The sequence below is a fragment of the Vicugna pacos genome, unplaced genomic scaffold, assembly GCF_048564905.1.
Source record: "Vicugna pacos unplaced genomic scaffold, VicPac4 scaffold_155, whole genome shotgun sequence".
In the NCBI taxonomy this organism is placed as follows: Eukaryota; Metazoa; Chordata; class Mammalia; order Artiodactyla; family Camelidae; genus Vicugna; species Vicugna pacos.
In genome coordinates this window covers 23365-48172 of record NW_027328835.1, presented here as the reverse complement: position 1 = coordinate 48172, position 24808 = coordinate 23365, and the positions used below count along the sequence as shown (strand labels likewise).

General features: G+C 40.0%; 1 long non-coding RNA gene across 2 annotated transcripts; it reads right to left on the bottom strand.

Moving 5' to 3' along the window:
* Nucleotides 1–919: 919 nt before the first annotated feature.
* LOC140695136 (uncharacterized) lies at nt 920–23256 on the bottom strand. 2 transcript variants are annotated; one of them, XR_012070834.1, is made up of 5 exons: nt 22994–23256; nt 22694–22893; nt 22264–22390; nt 10175–10301; nt 920–1025 (listed from the first exon to the last, which is right to left on the bottom strand). It is a non-coding gene; the product is annotated as an uncharacterized lncRNA (long non-coding RNA). The 2 variants fall into 2 exon arrangements; XR_012070833.1 differs by lacking the exon at nt 22994–23256 and having other exon boundaries at nt 22694–22955.
* Nucleotides 23257–24808: the final 1552 nt, after the last annotated feature.

Genomic DNA, 24808 nt, shown 5'->3' with positions numbered 1-24808 from the left:
TTGATTTAAGCCAGAAAGCATTTTTTGACTCTCTCCAATGTGCTCTGTCCTGTTTTAAGACTTCTAATAATATTATTATTATTATTATTATTATTATTATTATTATTATTATTATTACTATTACTACAACTACTACTACTATGACTATTACTATTATTACTATTATTTTATGAAATAATAACACGGTTTACCTCACCCCTGCCCATGGCTGGTGGAAAACCAACCGAGTTTTTCTTGAGTTGTTTTCCAAGGAGTAGAGATGAGTTTATAAACAGAACACATCTTCAGGGTAATACAGGCAGAGTGCTTTTCCAGCAGGCCAGAGAGCTATGAAGTGTTTTCAACAGAGGCGCCCAGAAGCTGAGAGAGAAAGCCTCCAGGACACTACAAAAAGCTGCCCAAACTGCCGTCTCCATGGTACTACTGAAATAGGAAAGAACAAATCTGACTTCATATTTGATCTGTTTCTTTGAATTTAACAAAGCCAAGTTAATATCCTCCGGTCTTTTCATGGGTTATGATGTCACAGAGGAAACGGACTGGTCAACAAGGAATCACTCTGCCGTGATCCCGGAGCCGGGGAAAGGGATGGGCTGCAAGATGTATGAAGCAGCCGCAACTGTGCCCGTGCTTCTAGGCAGGTATCCAAAATCGCCTCGACAAGGTGTCAAACATTTGTGCCCATGCCCTCATCAACAGACATGTATTAAAGACAAATGGAAACATATAAAAGGCCAATACCCTTGCTGGGTACACCGTCCAAAGAACAAAGTCTCAGTTTGACAAGTGGCCATCTCGGTTCCATGGGATTCATTCTTGGAGAACCTTAAAAACCACTCTTCTGTCCTCAAGAATTGCTGCATATTTGTCCTATCTTTGGCTCAGGGATGGAGCACGTTCAAGTGAACTTTAATGTCTGCACAGATTTGACTGTCTTTTTCCAGGTTCACTTGTCCATTCCAAAGAGGCTTGAGCTATGTCCATCTTCCGTAAGATCTATTCCCTCCAGTGACAGCTCATTGAGCCTGCAATTAAAAGCCAAGTGAACAAGACTGTCCTCAGCTAAAAAGTTCACCCACCCTTCACTGTTTTCTTAATCTCCTCTCCTGGCTAATTGCAACAGACTAACACCTCCCTTCACCAAGATACCCAACTATGTCATTTTTCTCCCCAAAGGGAAAATAAGGTCCATAAAAGAGGAGACAACTCCATAGTCACCTCTGAATTCTTAGCATATAGTAATGTCAATAAATACAACTCAGATTATTGTTAGTTTCCTTTAAAACCTTTCTGGTTATTTGAATGAGACCTTGGAAGAGAGGTGTTTGCTGTCCAGTATCTTGATCCACAAGACTCTGGAGGCCTTTTTCGGAATAGCTGTTCACTGATTCATTCAAAACACAACTTATCAATCAAGGAGTAGCTGTGGTTTTCTGCAAGGAGTTTGTGGTCACTCTCATGCCAGAACAGCTTTAAACTATATCCTTAATTTGGATTTGTTATTTTTCCCCTCTTCCACCAAAATTGACTTTTCTTACTTTCTTGTCTTGAGGAATTTTTTTTTCCTATTTCACCCTTTAGTAAAGCAAGATTCTCAGGATGGGCTTGGCCCATTTTATGATCACCCTTCCAACTCCTAGTGTGAGAGGTCTGGGGCTCACCTGCTTCCCTCCTGTCAAGGCAACTGAAAATCAGTTCAGGAGCCAACCAGCACACCACGGCTTCTAACGCTCACGTATCTCTCAGAAACCCTGATTTCTCGTTTGTCTTGGCTTCTGAGAATTTTCCCTCACTTTCTTGACAATGAGTTGTGCAGCTTGAAAGATGAGGAAGGAAGGTTTTATTTCTCAATCAGCGTTTTAAGGAACTTGTGTAATGAAGGTTTTCAGGAGTTTCTAGAACCCTCCATTGCCGAGACAGAAAACACACTAGACATTTTCTAAATTTAGTTCTCATGTGCATTTTTTCTTTGCTTTTTTTTTTAACTGCTAACAGACATTTTTTAATTAAAAAAAAAATAAGGCCCCAAAAAGAATAGAACACTGAAGGGGCAAACAAATTAACGGGCAAAGACAGAAAAATGATAACTACTCTACAAAGTTAATATAATACATACACTATGTATCAGATCAGCAATTCTCAGTAACAGCTAATTGAAACATGACCATGAGGTAAAATTTCTCTCCTGTCAGGACATGGCCAACAGAAAATACAATTAAACCAACAAACTAATATCCTAAGTCTGGCGAGGTACAGAAGGCTACAAGCTAAATGTGTCTTATTCTAGAAAAGAGGGAGTCTCACCAGCTCTTTTCTGTGGAGCCTGAGCCCACGGGAGGACGGTGAAGTGAGCTCTGTAAGTACACAATTAGCAAAGTGAGTGATGAATAAATAGACGTGAGCTTTGATGACAGGGATAATACTACTATTCGTTTGTTCTTTAAAGTATGACTTCACGTTCAGTGATCAATACTTCAGCGTCCTTAGGAGTTGAGATTTTAGGAAAATGCACAACCTGGGCCCAGATCTCCTCTTTAAGCTCGTGACACTGCAGTTAGTTGTCTCAAAGGCAGCTCCAACTCCACATGCAAAGAGTTGACTTCACGGTGTTCCTCCCATAGCCGTCCTTACCAGGGCCCCTGATCGGGGGGTAAGGTCTCCCTGCGTCTCCCAACTCAGGCCCATCACTCACAGATGTGAATGGACCCCTCCTTCAGGGACCAGATATCCTCAGACTCCGAGTCCCACTACCCTCAACTGACCTACCAGATACTCACTGGCACTCACTCAGCACTGACTCTCTGCTGGAGACCACACTGCACACTGCACAGTGTATCTCACTGGATCTCCACAATAGTCCTGGGAATTGGGTACATCACTGCTTCAATTGATTAGATAAATTGTTTCACTTCCTTGCGTGCGTCATTCAAACTGACACGGCTACTAAGCCACAAGCCTGGGCCTGAAAACCACTTGAAAATTGGACACTGCTACACCTCGCAGCCACCCTACTCTGACTCATCACATCATCTCCTGCCAAGCCTTCTAAATGTTTCCAAACATTCTAGAAGACAAATATGAACTATGAGAGCACCCCACTCTCCTACTTAAAATCTGTCAATGATGGTTCACTCCCCTTAGGAGAAAGCCCAACCAGGCCTGAGCACAGCCTAAGGCCCCAGCATCCGCTTTCCCTGCACGGCCGCGCCGCCTCACCCACCACGCAGCTCTACACGAGCCGTGTCTAGGACAGGGATGCTGACTCCGCACAACCCAGGGCTTGTCTCACTCGAACAATGATCACCTTCTTCAGTGTTCATCTTCTTCATTGCTGACTCTCACAAAAATGTTTTCTCATAATGAATCAATATCTTTTTCCTTACAACTGCCCATCATTAATAATGAGCTCCTCCCAAAAGAGAGAAGACCTAATTCTCAGTCTCCTTATCTGTAAAGTGAGAATAACAAGGAAATATGTGAGGTTTCAAGAGAAATAATATTCATGTGAGGCTGAGGGACAATTCCATCATACAGTAAGCATTCAATATGTGCTTACTTAATATTAATAAGAATATATTGCATTCTAGCAACCTTCAATCAATGTTTTATGACTTTGTCCAACAGACTACTGACAAACTGTTGGACGAACCACTTTGAGCAGATCAGCACAAGCATACTGGGAGAGGTAAGTGCTGACTCCAGTTACAGCTGCAGCCACCCAGCACTACGGGGCGGGGGCAGTTTGCTCAAACTCTTACATGTTGCTTGAGCATTTAGTTCTCATTATAGAATAAAGACAGTTGTTCTTTAGTCAAAGCTCCTGAAACATAAATCTTCAAAGATTGATGCAAATTAGGTTTCAAGTACAACACTCTCACTAGAATTTATTTGAAAATTATAGTCTTAGCTACTCCGCACATCAAAAGGGCATAATCTTAATGTATCTGACTAAATACACTGAAAGGGTTGTTTAAAAGTAATTAAGAAGAAGCCATTCAGAATAAGCTCTCAGTATCATCTGCACAAAGACCCACCCAAGGGTCTCATTTCTCACTTCCACATAGGTGTTTTCAAGTAGCTTACCTTGGGTCTTGGTTTCTTATAACACGGGGCGGGGAATAGTTGTGGATAGATTTATGTAGCAAATATATACCAAGGGTATTTGTTGTGAAGGAATTCTACAAATAAGAAGATTGATACATAGTCCCACCCATAAGAAATTCAGCCTTTCCATTTACAACAGCATTAAAAATAAAGTGAGAGATACATTTAACAAAAATTTACAAGATTTGTACATTGAACTTTTTGAAGTATCACCAGAATAAATTTTAAAAGATCTACATATATGGAAGACATCCCATTTTCATGGAATGATTGACAATATTATTAAAAATGTTAAGAATCCTCAAAGTGAACTATATATTCAGTGGAATCCCTATCAAAATTCCAGCTGACTTCTTTGCAAAATTGAAAAACTGATCCCAAAATTCACATGGACGTGCAAGGGGCCCAGGACAGCAAAAACAACCTTGAAAAAGAAGAGTAAAGTTGGAGGACTCACTTTAAAGTGTACTAAAATGCTATAGTACTAAGTCAGTATGATACTGGCATAAGTTTGGATAAATAAGTCTAAGAGACACAATAAAAACCCACGGGGAAAAACTTACATTTACAGACACTTTTCCACTAGGGGGCCAAAAACACTCCATTGAAAGAATAGTCTATTCAACTAATGGTTCAGGGACAGCTGGGTATCTGCAGGCAAAAGAATCAATCTGGAATCTGAACACCCATATTTTATATAACAAATAAAATTAATTGAAAATAGATCACAGACAGAAATGTAAAAATTAAACCTATAAACTTTCTAAAAGAAGACACAGTATAAATCTTTGTGGGCCTAGGATAGGCTTTGGTTTCCTAGATACAAAACCAAGAGCACAAGTGATAGAAGGAAAAAGCAGATAAACTGGACTTCATCAAAACTAAAACCTTTTTCTTACAAAGGACATCATCAAGAAAGTGAAATGACAGGGGAAAAGGGTATCTCAAGTCAGAGAGTGCGTGCTTTGCAAAAAAATAAAATAAATCTTACATCAAACTACCTCCCTTGTAAAGAAATTGTTTTAATGTTTAAAAAAATATAGTTAAAGGACAATGTGCAGAATAGAAGAAAAATTTGGCAAAGCATGTATCTAATAAGAGAGTAGTATCCAGGATATATAACAAATGCTTACAACTGAACAATACAAAAAAATACACCCAATTTTTAAATTTACCACGAATTTAAATAGATATACAAATGGCCAATAATCATATGAAAAGATGCTCAGCATCACTAGGGAAGTCAAAAACAAAATGAGATCTCATTTTACACCCACTAGGATGGTTATAACCAAAACATGGACAATAACAAATGTCGTTCAGGAGGCAGAGAAACCTCATATGCGGCCAGGGGAAAGGAACAATGTTGCAGCTTCTTTGGAGAAGTCTGGTATTTCCTCAAAAGCTTAGAGTTATATGTCTCAGCAATTCCACTCCTACATATAGAGTCATCTCTCAATATCCTTGGGGGGTTGGTTTCAGGAACCCCACACCCTGGATACCATAATCCAAGGATGTTCGAGTCCCTTTACAATCAACCATCTGGATTCATGTAGTGGAAACTACAGATATGGCGGGGCAAATGTACAGCCAACAGAATGAAAACATATTCTCATAAAAAATTTCACATCAATATTCATAGCAGTATCATTCAGAGTAGCCAAAAGTTACTAACAATATCCATCCATCAATGAACGGATAAACAAAATTACCAAGAATAGGCCCACAAACTTTTGGTCATTGAAACTTTGACAAAGGAGGTGAGAACATACAATGGAGTAAAGACAGCCTCTTCAGCAAATGGTGTAGGGAAAACTTAACAGCTGCATGTAAATCATTGAAGTTAGACTACTCCCTCACAGAATATACAAAAATGAATACAAAATGTGTTAAAGACTTAAACATGTAGACAAGACACTATAAACCTCTTAGAAGCAACCATAGGCAAAACATCTGACATACATCTCAGCAATGTTTTCCTAGAGCAGTCTACTCAAGCAATAGAAAAACAACCAAAAATATACAAGAGGGATCTAATTAAACTTACAAGCTTTTGCACAGCTATGGAAACAGTAAGCAAAACAAAAAGACAACCAACCTATGGAATGGGAGAAAATATTTACAATAAATGAAACTGCTAGGGGCTTAATTCCCAGAATATGTAAACAGCTTTTACACTTAATAAGAAAGAAAAACAAACAATTCAATTCAAAAATTGGCAGAAGTCCTAAAGAAACATTTCTCCAATGAAGACGTACAAATGGCCAGTAGCCACATAAAAAAATATTCATTATCATTATCAGAGAAATGCAAATCAAAACTGCAATCAAGTATCACCTCTCACCAGTCAGAATAGCCATCATTCAGAAGTTCACTGACAATAAATACTGGAAAGTCTGCGGAGAATTGGGAACACACCTACACTGTGGTGGGGATACAGTTTGGTGGAGCCATTGTGGAAAAGTGTATAGATGTTCCTCTAAAGACATAAAATTGACCTCCCAGATGACCCAGCAATCCCACTCCTGGGCATATATCCAGAAGGAACCCTAATTGAAAAAGACACCTACACCCCAATGTACACAGCAGCACTATTTACAATATCAAGACATGGAAGCAACCGAAATGTCCACTGAGAGATGACTGGATAAAGAGGTTGTAGCATATTTGTCCAATAGACTACTATTCAGCCATAAAATAATAATAAAATAATGACATTGGCAGCAACATCAATGGACCTGGAGAATGTCATTCTAAGTGAAGTAAGCCAGAAAGAGAAAGGAAAATACCACATGAGATTGCTCACATGTGGACTCTAAAAAAAAAAAATAGAAAGAAACAAAAAAATAAACTTATCTACAGAACAGAAACAGACACAGAGACATAGAAACCAAACTATGGTTACCAGTGGGGAGAGGGTGTGGGAAGGAATAAACTGGGAGTTCAAGATTTGCAGATACTGAGTATGTAAAGAATAAACAGCAAGTTTATACTGTATAGCACAGGAGAATATATTTAATATCTTATAGTATCTTATGTTTAAAAAGAGGATGAAAATGAATACAGGTAGGTTCCTATTTAGCTGAAGTGTTGTGCTGTACACAAGAAACTAACACAAAATTATAAACTAACAAGACTTCAATGAAAATATTTTTAAATAGACCAAAAACGAAAACAAAGGAAAAGGATATTATCAAGCAAAAAGAATAAAGTACTGATTCAGGCTACAATTATGGATGAACCTTGAAACTTTATGCTAAAATAAGCCAGACACAGAAAGCCAAATAGTGCCCTTTAAAGTGAACTGTATCTAAGCGTTTATTGTACTACTCCTGTAAATTTTCCAGAGGTTTGAAATCTATCAATATCAAAATAAAATGTATTATGCATTAAAAACTTAAAACGCTTCCTCACAGGAGGGCTTTAATTATTAAATGCAGAAACGCATATAAAGCTCTTGGAAAAACAATTTGCACGTCCACACACAGTCACTGCTGTCACTGCCACTCAGAGGGTGGTGACAGCGCTGATGAGAGCTGCCTCCACTCGCTCCCCTGCAGAAAGGAGTGAAGGCCTGAGCTCTGACAGGCAGGGTGAGCGTGAACCTGAGTCATACACAGCCACGTTCCAGACTCTGCGTTACCCAACTTTCTTATACAAACTGCAACATGTAATGTAAACACGCTAGAGGGATGTATCTTACAACACAGGGAATACAGACAATGTTTTACAGTAAATATAAATGGAGCATCTATTGTACACCTGAAACTAATATCATATTTTAAATCAGCTATATTTTTATGAAAAATTAAAAAATATTTTTAAAATGCTATCACTTTAATATTCAATTCGGTTTTTAAGTTACTACTAAACAGCTCAGAATGTATAAAAGCATTTAATTGTGCTGTTTGCTTACATATTTATTTACATTCAGCCTCTTGCTAAAAGAGAATTTAAACAATTCTGTTAAACACAGCTTAACAACCATAACAACAAAAGGCAAAACGGAGAGTGAAGAGAAAATGGAGATTCAATACTTAAATGAAACCAGGGGGAAGTAAACTCATAAAAATGGATTCCATGAAGTCAGGGAAGGGGTTAAGGCTGACTAGAAATTCAGCTGAAGGATTCTTGGCAGCGAAACCAAAAAGAAAAGATGATGGGGCGGGTGGTAGAGCGTGTGCTTAGCGTGCACGGGGTCCTGGGTTGAAGCCCCAGGGCTTCCACTAACAGGTAAATACATCTAATTAACTGCCCCCCTAAAAGATCACCAAAGAAAAGAAAAAGAGAAATTTCTTTCCCAAAGAACCCTGATATTAAATTTGGATTAAATATTAAAAAAAAGAAAAAAAGAAAAATTCAAAAGATAAGTGACACTGAAGGAAAACCACAGCTGGCCTAACAAGCTAAGTCACAAATCAAAGTGTGATAAGTGTCGGTTTCCTGATCTAAGTTTTGCTGGGCTACCTGGTAAATCTGAAGTTTAGTGTCAGTTTACTGGGCTAATAAGCTAACCCGAAAATCCAAGGTCAACAGTTGTCAGTAACGTGATCTCTTCCAAATTGATAAGCTTCAGTGTACTGATTCCTTGCTTTTTGTTGTTTGAGCCTTATTGGCTAATAGCCCCATACTTGTAATTAACCCTATAAAACCTCATGTGCACGTCTTGGAGGTGCTCAGAGCTTTGGAAAAGAAACCCCTCTGAGCCCGCCAGCGTAATATATCTCAGTACTCCAACCCTCTGTGTGATTCTTATTTCTTGGCTGGCCTTTTGTTTCCATAACAACACAAGCGATAATGCCCGTGAGATAAATCTGGGGAGGCTGCTGGTAAGTCGCCATGTCTCACGTGGGAAAATCTGAAACATCCTTCTCACCACTCAGAGTCATCATAAGCCCACACCACACCTCCTGCCGTTAAATGCAGGAGCACGGTTAGGGCCCGGCCTTTGCTGTCTTTGTGTCATCACAGTGAGACAGGATGGAAGGGGGAAGAGCACAGCCATTCAAGGAAGGCCGCAGCAATTGACATCAAAATGGTGAAGGATTCAACCCCCAATAGGCCTTGAGGCTCAGGATGAAGAGATTTAACTTCTAGCAGATCTTGAGCTTCAGTAAACATCCATTGTAATAGTAACCTGGTGAATAACATGCCCCAGGCACCATGGCAGTCCCAATGATAGCCACAAAAGGTCAAAGGGTGGGAAATGGCCAACTCCCTGGGAATCCTAGCCCCTTGCCCTAAGGCTGGTCCTTCTACTTATTAGCATATGAAACCACCAAGCCCAAGAAAACAAGCAACACAGCGCCACCTCGCGGTCACCACTCTCTGTCCCTCTTTGGAGAAGACAGACCTTCTGTCTGTGGGGTGTGTACCTACTTCTAATCTGTGCATGAAACCCCCACACCTCGTGACGTTTCTCTTGCATTTCAATGTATCTGTCTGAATATATATACCTTTACTCAACACTGGCTTGCTCTTGAATTCTTTACTGCATGAAGTCAAAGAACAAAATCTGGTGGGGCACATCCCAGGGGCTCAGCGAAAGCCTGGGACACAGCCCTTCTCATGCCCAACGTTTTTTATTCTTGTATCAACAGGACTGGGCTGTGAAGTGACGTCTGAGGCCCCAGCTAAGGGACAGAACCAGCTTCCAGGGTTCCAATTTGCGGGCAGCCTCTCCCCCAGCTTGGGCCTTGGGGTCTGCCCGGTTCTCTGTGTTTCTCTGTTGTGCTGACTCCCCAGCCATACAGCGTACTCCTAGGCCTGTCCCCACAAAACCCTTCTCTCCAAAATACAAGCACGTCATGTCACAATCCTCTTGTTCAACCAGGAAATGTTCAGCCCACTTTTTTCCTCCCCAATAAATTACCCAACTGTCCTCCCTCCCATCACATCACTTCTTTCTTTGTGAGAACTCTGCACTCGCCACACCCCATCATGAACACAGGTGTCTTGCTGGCTGTGACCGAGATGTTTCTTTCTCACACAGCAAGCGTCCTTTCACTTTCCCCTTGTTACCTTAAAAAAGCCTTTCCTGAGTCACCCACCCCTCTGATTATGAACTCACAATGTGCTGAAGTTGCAGTCACTATGTGCATACATCCCAGTTTTGGCTAGGTTTCCATCACAAGATCTTCATTAAGGAGCTGCATCAAGAAGTTATACAGGGTATTCTTACATCAGAGTGGAGGAACCTGCAAAAAATTTAAACGGCTTTGAAGAGAGTGTTAACCAGGGACAGAGATGTCGCGGGTCCTAGTCAAAAGTGTCATGAGGAAAAATGTTCTCCCAAGGCTCAGAGTGGCTTCTGAACACAGAATCCTCAGGGAGGAGGTGACAGGCAGTGATTAGGGTGGGTGATACAGGTTACGCTCCCCCAGCTGGGGAAGAATAGGTTTTTTTCTTGTTTTCCAAACAATTTCTTACTATCTTTTTCTCTTATTGCCACATACCATTTCCTACGAATTAAGCATATCAATGTCAGTCATTTGGGCCACTTGGGAGAAGCTACACGATGCCATTCACAGGGATGGGGCATGACAGCCACACCAGTCTAGGTTGAAAGACCAGTGGGGGTATTTGCAAGGTAATCACGGGCATGCAACAAACTCCCCAGCTTCAATGACCTCATCTCAAAGCTGGGGTCAATAAAACTACCAAGCAAATTGCGTGAAGATTATGGCCAATGTTTACTAGGTAAGTGCCCGTGAAAGCTGCCGCTTAATGGGGAATGAGTACGATCAATGAGGCCCTGTCTACCTGCCCACATGCGCCCTGCCTTCCTGCCTTGCTGCAACAGCAGAACTTGTTTAGCTGAGATGAACACCCCCAGAGCAGCCCAGACGGGAAAGCTCCCAGCTCTGCACGGCGAGACGTGTTCCTTTCCTTCTCAGAGCTGATCACAGTTTGCTGTCGTCTGTTTTTATGTTTATCCCTTTTGTAACTCCCTCTCCTCCGGAGTTTTTGCTCAAGCAGCACAGGGCCAGGTGTGTCTTGGGTCCTGCCGGATATTCTGGGCAGGGAAACAGCCAACTCCATATCTGGCTCTGGTGCTGAACGGAGAGAGCAGAAGGCCCAGGGGCCCATGCTGAACTGAGGCCCCTGCACCCAAAATTATGGTCTGACCTTGGGCAAATTACACAGTCTTCTTTACCCTGAGATTCCTCATCTGTCCATGAAAATAACTGCCCATGTCACACAGAGTTACAAGTATTAAAGGAAATCAACAAATTCACAACCTAGCCAAGGGGCTACAAGTGCATCCTCAACAGACAAATGCTGCCTTTACGGCTCTGACGCACGCTAAGCGGGGCGGCCCCACACAGTGAACACTGCTAAGTGCCAGGGTGTTAAATGCTTCATGTGTGCTATAATACTCTTTAGATCTTACAACAATCCCAGGAAGAAATGAATATTATCATGCCCATTTCACAGATTCACCAACAGGTTGAGAGTATGCATTCTATTCCAAGGCCCTATGGTGAAGAAATGGCAATTTAAACCGGAATCTGGGCCCAGGCCTTGGCTCCATCTCTCTCCCATCCACCTGACCACTTGCCTATGAATTCCACCTGTCCAATATAAAAGTTTGCAGCCGGCCATCTCTTAAAAGCAATGTGTGCCACCGTTTGTCAATGTTGTTTAATTACCATAAACTGTTCTCAGAAACCACTACAGTAAAGAAAGTTGGACTTAAGGAATTCTGCATTGCGTTCTCCTGCAATGTGCAGGATCCCTTTCCTACACCTCCAAATCCAAGTGTATGCTTCCTCCGTGTTTATGTTTGCACACGGCTTATTAAAGCAGAAGGTATCTGCAGTAATTCCATCTCGGTTGCTTTCCAAGTTTGCAGATTATCCATATTCGGTCTGTGAACGAAAATACTACAATGTGAATGAGAATACTGCAACCATGTCAGTAAACAAAGAATACTGATACCAAGTCATTAAAGGCTTCCGCCACTCCCCGGCGAGGACAGGCCTGCAGCCCAGCCACTGCAGCAACTCACAATGGTGCCCTCTGAGCAGACTCAGAATAAGAAAGGACGGGCTACTGGCCCGAGATAGCTAGGTGCTTGTCTAAAAAATGAATTCAGTGAGTCCTAATATTTGCTTCCTCCCATTCATACAAAATCACTAAATTCTTGAACTTGAGATACCTGGCTTTCTTTAGATAACAAGTAATCTTTTATTGTTCCAACAACCTGGTCTTTGTTGTAAAGCTCCTATTTATCCTAGCTCTGCCTCAACCTCTTGGGAGCAGTCCCTCAGAGAGTTCTGAGAGACGGTCATCCTGGCTCGAGTCCTCCCGCCAAATGAAACATAACTCTTAACTTTTAGGCTGCACGTTTATTTCAGTCAACAGTTTTGGACACCATGAAGCACCACAGCAGATTTCTCTCCACCTGAACTCTCCAAGTAACCAGAGCCTTGGTACCAGCAGTGGCCCTTTGTGCTCATCCGCCTCCTCGGGGGGTCCAGATGAATTTGGCTGAGTCTCTCCTGGTTCTCAGATCTCACATATTGGTTGATGATCCTAAGTTTTATCTGGCGGTGTATCCAGGTACGTGGCCCTCCAGTTGAAAGAAACTGAGGTGAATTACCCACCCAGTGGAGACATCCCGAGTGGGTCCAAGTTGAAAGACACTGGGTTCAGGACTGAGTGGTTAGGTAAGAGGCTGGTCTAATGTTTTCCTCAATTTGGTTACCTCCATTGAATTTTTCAGGATAAAAGTAAAACTCTTATGAGGAAACTTTCAACTCCAAATTTTGGACCATCCTCCTGACTGGTAACAGCATTCTCGGGTGACAGGGAATCTTCCAGGAGTGGTAGACACAAAGACTTCATGCCACAGAGTTGTCCCTGTGGGAAATCTTACTAGCAAATTTATTCTGAGAACCCGACCTTACAATGGGGAATAGAACTTTCAAAAAAAAAATAAAGAACAGAAAAGAAAAGAAAAAGAAATGACAGATTGCCAGTCTCCAAGTAAAACCCCAGCCAGATTTATGTACATACAAAACTTACAACATTAATCGGGAATAAGAAAAAAAAAAACTCACTCTGGAAATAACCAGGCCTGATAAAAACATTTTTTGGCATTCTGAACTTATAAAAACAAAATCCCCTTTAGTGGGAACTTGGATTTCTCTTCCTGTGTCCTTGAAATGTAAACGTTTTATCTTTCTCTGGATGTTTTAAGTGTGTGCATGTAAGTATATATATGTTTAGTTTAGTTTTTAAAGGAAACCTTGGACTCTGCCATACAAAAGTTCAAGTATTGTGTACATACGGTGGCCACGCAAATAAATTGGGATTCTAAGCAATTCTTTGATTGTACCAATTTTCAGATATTTTGCCATCTTAAACTTTGTTGCATCAGCCTGGACCACGAAGGCTTTAAGCTTTTGGAGAGTAAACCTTTGAATTTTATTTAGGCAACACCCCGACTCTCATGTGGAAGGGCCTCTTCATCTTATTGGTTTAAAATCACTATATATATATATATATATATATATATATATATATATATATATATATATATATTTATTTATTTATATATATATAAATTGATGGCCATATGATGGATTTTTTAATTTGGAAAAACTTTTTAATTGGTGAAAGTTTAAAGAGATCTCATTATAAACGGCTGTTTTATTGGTACCTATTAAAATAAAGTTTAAATGCAGAAAAATATATCTAATGGTTAACCTAAGAACTCAGATATAAAAATATAACTGGTTTGAAAAGCTACATTTTTGTTTTTCCTTTCTGATAAATGTTTCTAGAGATGCTAATAAAAACTTAGTATAATTAATGTTAATTAGGTTGAATAACTGGAAAAAGGATTGTAAAAATGTCAAAAAAACAGATAAGTGGCTTATCCCAAAAGGATAAATATTTTTATATGGTTATTTTGAATGAGATAAATAAAATGGACATTTTTGGATTTACATACAGGGTTTTGATACTACACTACGTAAAGTTAAAAAAAAAGGGCCAAAGAGTTCACCTACTCCCCCCCAACATTAAAGTTCAAACAAGTCCGTTTTATTTACCACAGTTTAAAATATATTTATATGTAGACTGAAATACTTGATCAAGGATTGGGACAACAGACCAATTAATGAAATTAAAAATCGAGAAGGGCCTAAGCTCTTTGGCTGAAACTTGGGCATCCTAGAGACTTCTATAAAATTATATACAATGTACACCCACAAAAAAAAGGTTTCTGTCACTCCTTCTAGAAATAAGAATTATTGATTAAACTTAATAAATATAAAAATTAAAGGTATAAGATTTAATAAAATTGAGATAAAAGTTTGTGAAATTGGTATATTTAGATGGTCTTTATATAAACCTTTTGCTTATGTTGTGGGATAGATATGTTTCAGTGGAAAAACGCTTCCCCTTCTTGGTATTATAAGGCTGGGCACATGTCTATCCCTCTGAAAATATTAATTGAACAAATTAAAGGAAACCAATATAGTTACTTGAGACGTCCAATATAACGTAAATCTAAAAAGTAATTTGAGTAGCTAAAAAAAAAAATATAGGTTTACCCTGGGTTTAACTTATAACTCAAGGAAAAGAGACCTTAATAAATGTCTTATGCAAGCTTTGGAAGACAAAATAAAGAAAACCTTAGTTTTAAAACATGGAATTCTTTGTTTACAGCTCTTCTCACTGATACAAAAATGCCAATTAAGGAGATAAAATTGGGTCTGGGTGACAGAGCATTTATCTGGGGACCTGGAAGAGAGTGTCTTTGTCTTGCAGATCAGAAATATAAATACAACAAACAGTGACCTAGGACTGAGCCTAATTAGCTCAACGAAATAAAACTTGAGGCCATGAAATTTTTGGCATTTTAGAACTCAGAACTCTGACGGGTCCTTCAGACTTTGTGAGGAAATCTTAATTATCTGTTTCATAAATAGTAAGCCTTAGTGATTTGAGCAAGCAAATTCAGCTTACTCCAACTATTATTATAAATATAAGTAAGTTTTAAAGTGAAGCTATGAGATCTCTAGCTTTTGTCTGTTTATAAGCCTGCATACAGATTATAGAAGTGAGATATTTCTACTGCTAAAAAAAAAAAATTTCGAAGTCAAAGAGCTCTGCTTAATTGATGTAAAAATATAAGAGCTTAAAAATTAAGTATTTTTAAAATAAAAACTTAACAAATTGACTTTCAGTGTCATGTGAATTGGAAAATATTCAATATTAAGGTAATATTTGATATTGTTTAGTTTAAGTATGTTCTAATAAATGTAGACATCTTTAAAATCATCCATCTTAACTATAATACCTTTACTGTACCTAGGTTTAATGAAAGTCAAATAAGATCCTGTTATATCTGTTGCAGATTTGTCAAAAAAAAAATAACAGTAATGTGCTGTGGTAAAATTTTAAGTAAATTAAATGCAAATGAGATGAGAGCTTTGGGTAAATATTTAAAATATATTTTTAAAATGTATGCTTAAAATAATCTCTAAATGTTTGATATCTTTAAATTCTAGAGTTGTGCTAAATTAAGTTAAATGACAAGATTTTATTAAATATCTATGCCATTTTCAGATAAAATGATTGAAATATGAATTACTTAACATTTAACTTCCTCTTACAGTGAAACTAAAGGTGTTTAGAAATATTAATAAATGGTTGGTGTCACACAGAAATAGTCTCTATTAGTAAGGGAATGATCTCAGTATCCTAGGAAAGTAATATAAATGCGTAAAGGAAGATGTAAGAATGGAATAATACTTTGTTAATGAAAAATAGTGACTTTCTCCTGAAGCTGGTTACCTCTGAATGGAAGACAAAATAAGGGACACACTAATATAAGTATAGAAAGCTGTGGAAGGCTTGTGGAAAAGGAACCCTGAGGAAAGTTTTGTACGTGGTCAGAATTGGCTAAGTTTAGAATCAAATTGGGCAACGTAAATGAATCTTAGAAGTTAGCTGGAACAAGATTAGATTTGGTTTTCTCTCTGTTAAGAGGAAAAAATTTTCTTAAAATATTAATCCACCTTCAGTAACAGATTGTAAAACTTCTTATACCACTTAGCTGATCTGTTCTGCCTTTACATTTGACATATTTTCTTGTTAATGAATTAGTACTACATTACAGTGATCTATATGTTTATCTGATCAAGTGTTCTGAAATCTTTCAAAAAGCTCCCCAAATATAAAATTCTAATTAATTAAATAAAAATTAATTTAATTAATTAAAATTCTTTTAATCTCCAGTTAAGTTTGGGATGCTACAGAAGGCCCCTGAAACATCCCAAAGAGAGATTTTTAACTATAAAGTTTCATTTGGCATTTTAAATAACATGGAATTGTCAAATGAATCATAAAACTTCTAAGGTTATATTGAATGAGAAATATTATTAATATAGGTATTGTAGAAATTATATGGACTCCCTAAAATTCTGGTTTATCTGAAATGTTACCAGTGATAATTATGGGTATAGTGAACAGGTTTCTTTATTGATTATAGTGTAACGGTGTTTAACCATGCTTTTAAATCTTTTGTCATTTATAGACAGTTAATTGTTTTCTTCTGATGGTTTTGCAAAATGCTTTCTCTTCAAGGAGATTTACTGATTTCTAATAAATTTCAAACTACAGCACTGAACTAAACTGGGTAAGACATTTTAAAGTTCTAATGAAAACTCTCATTAAAAGAATTAGTTACATGGGACTGATTAACCAGCTGAATATGGTTATAATTTTTGATATTGTTTGAAATACTACTGCCTTTTAACCTGTTTCCCAGACATAAAGAATCTCTTCTCCTTAAGCTAGTTATGGTTCACAGCAATTTGATAAATTATAACTATGTATACAGATTTGGAACAGTTATCTTTTCTCTCTATCTGATCCCTCAAAAGACTAAAAATACTTAGGTCCCCAGTGGCTCTATCAGACAAATTAGGGAGATCATCTCCTAAGAGATATAGGAGTATAAAGGTATTTTAAGGATTTTAAAGAGAAAAGAATTTACCTAAATCTGTAAGGCAAAAATCCATGAAAAGCCTTGACGTGGCTTTCTTGGCCTTAGAAAACCTTATTAACATTCTACCCTGAGACTCCGTATTAAAACTTCCAACACAGTCAATTTAAAAAGCCTATATGATCAAATAATCAGATTTAATTTGTAAAGAAATTAATCTTGATTTGGCTATATTTGAGAAAACTGAGGGTAACTTTAGAGAGAAAAAAATTATATTTTAGTCGATATTAAATTCTAGTTTTGTTAATTGAGGTCCATATTTACTAAGACACTTCCCAGATCATTCCTTGCTGTTATGTCACACTGCTGTACAGTTTAATTGAATTATGAAAAGAATACTCTAGGTTTGATTCTGAAGCTCAGTAATCTATCCTTGGGTAAAATTCCAATGCCCCATGACCTGCAGCCAGGGGATTATACATACTGCAACAGGCATGACTTAAAGAACTGTCTCCAACCTGAATGGAAAGACCCTTTTTCAGATACTCTTAACTAGACCATACACACCAAAGCTGAAGGAAACGGAGTCTCGGATTCATTTCCTATCTGAAACAGCCCCTGCAGTGCACTGGCCTATAGAGTGCTGCTCACCTTAAAACAATGCCCAAATGGAGAAAAAGCTTCCATACCAGGATGAGAAGAAGACGACATCTGAGCTAGACTGCTGACCCAAGACACCGGACCAGGACTGTATACCAATTACTTTGATAATTTCTCCAACCTTTGATTATGAACTACTCCAATTGTTAAGTTTATGATAAATTACCTATGTCTAGTACTTCTGTGTTACCTTGGTGGGTTTCCCTACTCCAAGGCTCTTACTAGATAGCCCTCAGAAACGTTATTCAAAAAAGAATTTATAGTTCTGTTTAGGCCACTGTTGATCTTACAAGGTGGGAGATTTCAACAGGCCAATTAATACCTGCTCTGACCCTGACCATAAATATGAACTTTCTCATAGGATCAAACTCAGAAACACAAGCAAAATTTTAACCCAAAAATACAACTTCTCGACTATTAAATTCTTACTCGTGACTTTATTAACGTTACTAGCTGTATTACTTATATCCTGTCTATTTTATAAAATTGTTGTCTGTTACATTTCCCAATGTGTAACTAGGCCCACAAGATGGATGATGGCTAAACATCTTGAAGAAACAGATAAAATTTATAACCCTGAATAAAATAAATATAATAGTGTGATTCTAGGTATGGGAATGAGCAAAGATGGGTAAACACTTCCTGGATCATAATAGAGTAGTAAGACAGGTGATCCAGAGAACTTTTAGTATCAACAGGGCCTGATAAAAAAAACTAACACCTTGAATGGCAACTCAGAAGATTCTTCACCTGAACTAGGAATGAGCCATCCTAGCACCGTGGGACAAAATTGGTCATGCAATGTCTCTCAAAATATTGGTCGAATTTAGGACCAAGGGGGAACACTGTGAATGAAAATACTACAATGTGCATGAAAATACTGCAACCATGTCAGTAAATAAAGAATGCTGAATCCAAATCATCAGCGGCTGCTGCCAACCCCCAGTGAGTTCATGCCTACAGCCCGGCCTCTCAGCCACTCACAGTGGTGCCCTCTGAGCAGACTCAGTGCAAGAAAGGACAGGATACTGGCCCTAGATAGCCAGGTGCTTGCCAAAGGAATGAATTCAATGACCCAAATGTTTGCTTCCCACCATACATAGAAAACCACTAAATACTTGAACTTGAGATATCTGGTTTTCTTTAGATAACAAGCAATATTTTATTGTTCCAATTACCTGATCTTTGTTGTAAAGATTCTATTTATCCTAGCTCCTCCACTACCTCTTGGGAGCAGTCCCTCAGAGTGATCTGAGAGGCTGTCATCCTGGCTCGAGTCCTCCAGCCAAATAAATCAAAGCCCTTAACATTTAGGCTGAACGTTTATTTCAATGACGTTCCAGAATAGACACAACTCATCAATTCTGTAATGGAACACACTGAATCAGGAACCAAAAGCGTGTTTTAGTCCAGAAAATCTCCAGGTTCCTATTTCTTCCTGTCATTATACAATCCCTCCAGAACTCATTACTTTGCTGTCTGCTCCTCTGGCAACCAAACTCAGAGAAGAGACAACTCAGCAGAGCGCCCTGCTGGGGAGAACACCCCGCAGAAGCACTGCAGGCTGCCTTCCCTCCCGCACGCTCTGCTGACCCTTGGTGTCCCCCGTGGAGACCAGGCCAACACAGCTCTTCCCAACAGCTGCAAAGTCGCACACGTTAAATAAATCATTTTATTTTATATGATATTTTACGTATATACCCACCTCTGAAAACAGCTTTGCCAGAAGCCCAAATCTTCAACATTAATCTGCAAAGGCAAATCAGGTCCCCAAGGGAAAACAAGTCTTAAGACGACGCTAAGGCCTCCAAAGTCCTCTCCACGACCATGAACCAAACTGCCTGCAGGTCTGCAGCTGCAGGAGGCTACATGTCTGCTTTTAAAGCAACCCCTTTCTGCCCTCGGGTGCTACAATGCCCTTTTATGCCCTCCCATCACAGGGCAAGAGCAGCCGCTGCAGAACCTTGCAGGGCAGCACTGACAGGACTGGACAAAGGGGATCAGAGCTAAACAAAGCATTCTGATGACACGAGCTTGTCACTGTGTCTCTTTACAGATGTAGATATATATAGAGAGAAGTGGGGTGATATTGCTCAAAGTCACACAGCTAATAAGTGGCAAAGTATATAACTCTGCTCCTCCCTCCTGTGTGACGCCCAACTGGGACAACCACAGGGTTCTCTCGTGGCTGCCTGAACAGTCTTTTCCTATCACTCATGACACACAATAGTGTCTGAACTTAGCCTGCATTTGCAGCATCTTTTCCCTCCAGTTTCTCAGGAACAAGGCTGTTCGGGCCTGTATGAATTCCGGCTTCCTGAAATCCCCGTGCTCAGGCTGGTCTTGCCTGTGCATCCGGCCCGCTGCTCAGAGGCTCTTCCTCCCCTGCAGGAGGACGTTTCTAATCTTCACAGGGACACAACCTCAGGGGAGCTCTCCTCTCGCCCTCAGCATGGCAGGTGTCCCAGGCCTCATCCCGAGCAGCCCCATTAGGACGGTGTCTGCCCAGCTCTGCTAGTCAGATCAGCAGCCTCAATGCCAGGGATTATACCCAGGTCACACTGCAAACCTACTGCCCGCCTCACAGCCCCCAGCCAGCAGGTCACCTGGAAGTCACAGCAAGTGCCCCACCCAATCCAGAAGTCTCTTCTTTTGCCAGCACCACTGATGAATGGTTTCCAACCTTCGGACAGTTTCGCACAAAACAGCACCTTCTACTGTGAAACGGGTGGTTTTTCTTCTGCGCCTCATCCTTACTGGAAACGTAAAAGGAAACCAAAAGGCCTTTTCTCAACCCTTTTCTGATGAAACCCTCCCACCCACAATACTCATATGCTCAAGAGCTTTGGATCCACATGATTTTCGTTCTCTTAGGCTAAGTGGCTCAAAAAACTAAGGGATTCTTTCTCCTTTGAGGGTATTAGCACTCAGTTTCTCGGCTTTAATCTGTTTTTGTCTCTCTCTTCAGTGACCCTAGCAGTTGCCACCTCTTACTCCCTTCAGCAGCCTCCCTCCCAACTTCAAGTCTAGGAAATCAGCTGTGATGAGGGGCATGGGGGCAGTCACAGAAGATGCAACTAAGGCACAGAGAGGCTACATAATTTGCCCAAGAAATCACCTTGAACCACCAACAGAGTGTGTCACGTCCCTCTGTTTAACTCTAATGCTAAGCAAGTTAACTTTTTGTAGATTATGTTTATAAACAGATGAGGTATGAAAATACATACAAGGACACACATCAACTCTAAGATATTCATTAACTCCACTATTTTGTTTCTATTTATTTTATTTCTATTAAAAAATTAAGAACCCCTGCAGTCCATATAGCAAAATGTTACTGGGTTTTAAATCCAGAATATACAGGGGTTGTGTCATTACTCATTCTTGTATGTATTTTCACAAGACAAAATGATTTGAAAGTCTCTCTCCCCGCCCCCTACTCACTACTGGCTCTCACCAGAGCTCCCAGACCACACATCTAACAGCCTTTCACTTTACCCACAGCTGAACTCATCAGTTTTCCCCCAGAACTCCCTCTGCTGCTTTCCCTCCTCAGAACACAGCAGGACCATTATTTAACTCATTAATCCACCCAGAAACCTGGGCCTTACTCCATCCTACCTTCACAGACAGCATTGATCCTTTCCTCTTTACCATCTAAACATGCCTTCAATCTGTTCGCTTTTACCCACTGACCGTCCCACCGCTCAATTGGAAGCCAACAACACTGCCCACCTGGACTCATGAGTCTCCCAGGTGGCCCCACAGCCACTCTCCCCTACTTGAGACAAATGTGATTGTGTCTCTCCCACGCTTTTGGACTCATTTCAGACCCACTGTTCTTAGAAGAAACTTCAATTTCTTCACCTGGTGAAGGTCCTTGCCATGAAACTGTCAGCTCAGTAAGGGCAGGACACACCCTCGTCCCTCGGCTCCACCATCTGGCAGAGCATCAGCTTGGGAGGATTGAGTTCTTAGCAAACTACTTCACTTATCCATACAAATCCATGGTAGATTAGAAAGATTTTAGATGTTAAGCTCGACTATTAATTTGGGGATTTTGCACTGGCAACCTGCAAGTATATATTCCAATTATTGTGTCTTCTTAAAACCATACCCAGATTAAAGGAGTATTTGTGGAATGTCTTCAGAGTAAAAGGGACTGTACTTTTACAGATTTTATGTTTTAAAATATGAACAACCCGGACAGGGTCAAAAATAGAACCGCCTCACAAGTGACAGAAGACAGGTGAGACGCATATAGCAACAGGTCACAAAGATGGTAAGAGCAAAATTGTTTCTCCAACCCCCAAAACATCCCTCCAAGAACTGAAAACTCAGAAATTTGAAAGTAAAATACTATCATATAAAGAAAGAAAATAAATAATCCTCTTCATCAGGGTTTCTAGATCTGACTGCAGAGTTATTAGCAGGCCATACTGAATCCTAGCACAGAAAAATCAGATGGACTAGTGGTGAGTAAGTTCCAGGAAAATGGCAGTAACTCCTCCACTTGAAAGAGGACACACACTCACTTGTTCAAGGTGATTGTAAACCACATTCTGCAGAAATTCAGAAGATTCAGGCACCGCTTCTAGATGGTGATGACACGGAAGGACGGCTTGGATGCATGCTTCTAACTGAGTCACCGGCATTCTTACACTGCAGGGGGAAATGGAGGCCCTCAGCCAAGAGCACAGTTGTTCCTGTCATGTATCCCAGGCCGTGCCTCGGGGACTCAGTGTACTGTAGCAGTCCGGCCCCAGGTGAGGACCCGCAGCGTGGCCCAAGCAAGCAGGAGGGGCACTGTGCTTGAGAAATCCCATCCCCCATGGGGGCAAGAGGGGCTGGTGGGGTTGTGTGAACCTATAAATGCTCATAGAAATACACCTGCATACATTGAAGTGATAAAATTAAAAGTAGCAGGCTATTTAACAAAATTTCAATTGTCAGTGTTAATTTTACCATTCCATTCCGCTTGTCCCCTGCACTCTGAGACAGGCTTAGGCTCTCTCACACATGCAGCTCTGATGCAATGGTTGTGAAGTTATTTTACTTTGCTGCAAGTGTCTTCGCTCCCAGTGTCACTGTGACTGTCGTCTCTTAACACAGTCAGATATCTTCCTGCATCTCTCCCTGAGTTCCTTGCTCCTGCTTCTCAGATCCTGAGATAAAGAACAGGTGAAGGCACATGACTGGAAAAGTCAATGTGGACTTGACCAAAGTCCTCAGTGACCCCCTAGGTGAGTGCTGCCCACCCCTTACCTTCGATTCTCAAGGTTCTGCCCAGGGTGACATCCAGCCAGGAGAGAGTCCTGGGCCCTATTAAAAGCTGTGTGGCTTGGGTGCAGGGAAAGCTGCAGGAGCTGGTTCTGTAGCCGGTCCCATCCACACCTCTGCTCCTCTCTCTCCCGAGGCAGCGCTGCCAAGCCCCCAGGCTCCCTGAGCTTCTGTCTTTCTCTTCTACTCTACTTCAAGCCCTTTTCCTCTTCCTTTACTCCCTGATTATCCCTAGCTGGAGTGATTTTTCTATCATAGAATCTGAAAAAATTTCCTGCAGCTGAAAAAGAGGTGCCAGAGGTCAACGCGCATATGGTGGTTCCTGAATAGAGCCCCTGGTTAGGGGGACCCTCACCAACACTCACGGGGCATCAGGCATGTTGCAGGGTCGACCACCACCAACAAGAGTTTGCTGTGACACCAAGGCACGCACAGCATCCCTGCTCACTAAATTGTAGTTGTAGTCCTTTATTAAGAAGCAAAAATAAAAAAATTGCTCATGTTTCTTACTAAAATTATTTATGAGGGAGAAAAAGAAATTGTAATAGAAAGAACAAATTTCACTCCATGTTAGATGTGTTCATTTGGCTTTAATCATGTACCTTGTTTTCTAGGCTCAGACTTGCTATCTCTGCACCTTTTGTAAAAGAAAGTTGCCTTTAGCCTGAAATATCCAGGAGGGCCTATTCTCCGGGCTCTGATCTTTAAGGATATTTGCTCTTCTACACTTATGTATAGATGGCAAGTTGTAAAATAGTGAATAACCTTTCTTTTTTTTTGGAGGTTTTACAGGGGCACCATAATTTGACCCACATGGACAGCTGCAGGAACAAAGGATTTCAAGGACAAACAATTCATACAGCAAGAAGTTTGCAACAACCAGCCACATCCCCGCCGCTTTTTAGTATAAAAGGAGACTGAATTCTGCCCTGGGGAAGAGAGTTCTACTGGATAACAATATGCCATTTTCTGGGTCTGCCAGCTTTACAAATAAAGTCTCTTTTCCTTACTCCAACATCTTATCTCCCGATTAATCGGCCTGTCATGCAGCAAGCAGAACGAGTTTGGACTTGGTAACAAATTGACTGCCTTAGAGGTAGTATGTCTCCACTGTTTCCTCATTTCCAGTATTTCACCACCTATCAATTTTCTATGCTTTCTAACAACATGAACAAAAAACCTATTACAAGGAATTGATTCCACAGAAATAAAATTATTTCTACTCCTTCTAAACTTTTTTCTTTTCTATTTTATTTTGTTTTGCTTATTGAAAAGAAAATAAATTCAAATCTTTTTATTTCACGTATTTTTATAACTAGATATTGTAAATACTACAAAGATATTTAAATTGCAATAAAAATTGTTCATATATTAGTATAAAGATATATACACAATCAATGCAGATTAGGAAAGGAGTAGATATTTACTAAAAATCCACTGCACATCCAGTCTTTTACAAGCATATCCTGGAATATAAGCTCTATTATCCAGGGTCCCCCACCCCCAATCTCACTGCGGAGTCCCTTAGTAATCAACTACCAAGGCACCAGCATAGAACCATGAGATCACTATTTTAGGTATAAATGAGAGTATTAGCTCATTCAATTCTAAAACAGAAACCTTAAAATAAATACTGAACTTACTTACAGATAAACAAATTTGGACACAAAAAAGTACAGTTTCTCCCCAAATTCACAAAGATAATAACTGGTAAAGGCAAGATTTGAACTCATCTGCCTTGAATATAAAGCTAAGTTGGAAATCCCCTTCAACTGTGGAGGACCAGCAGCACAGCCTGTC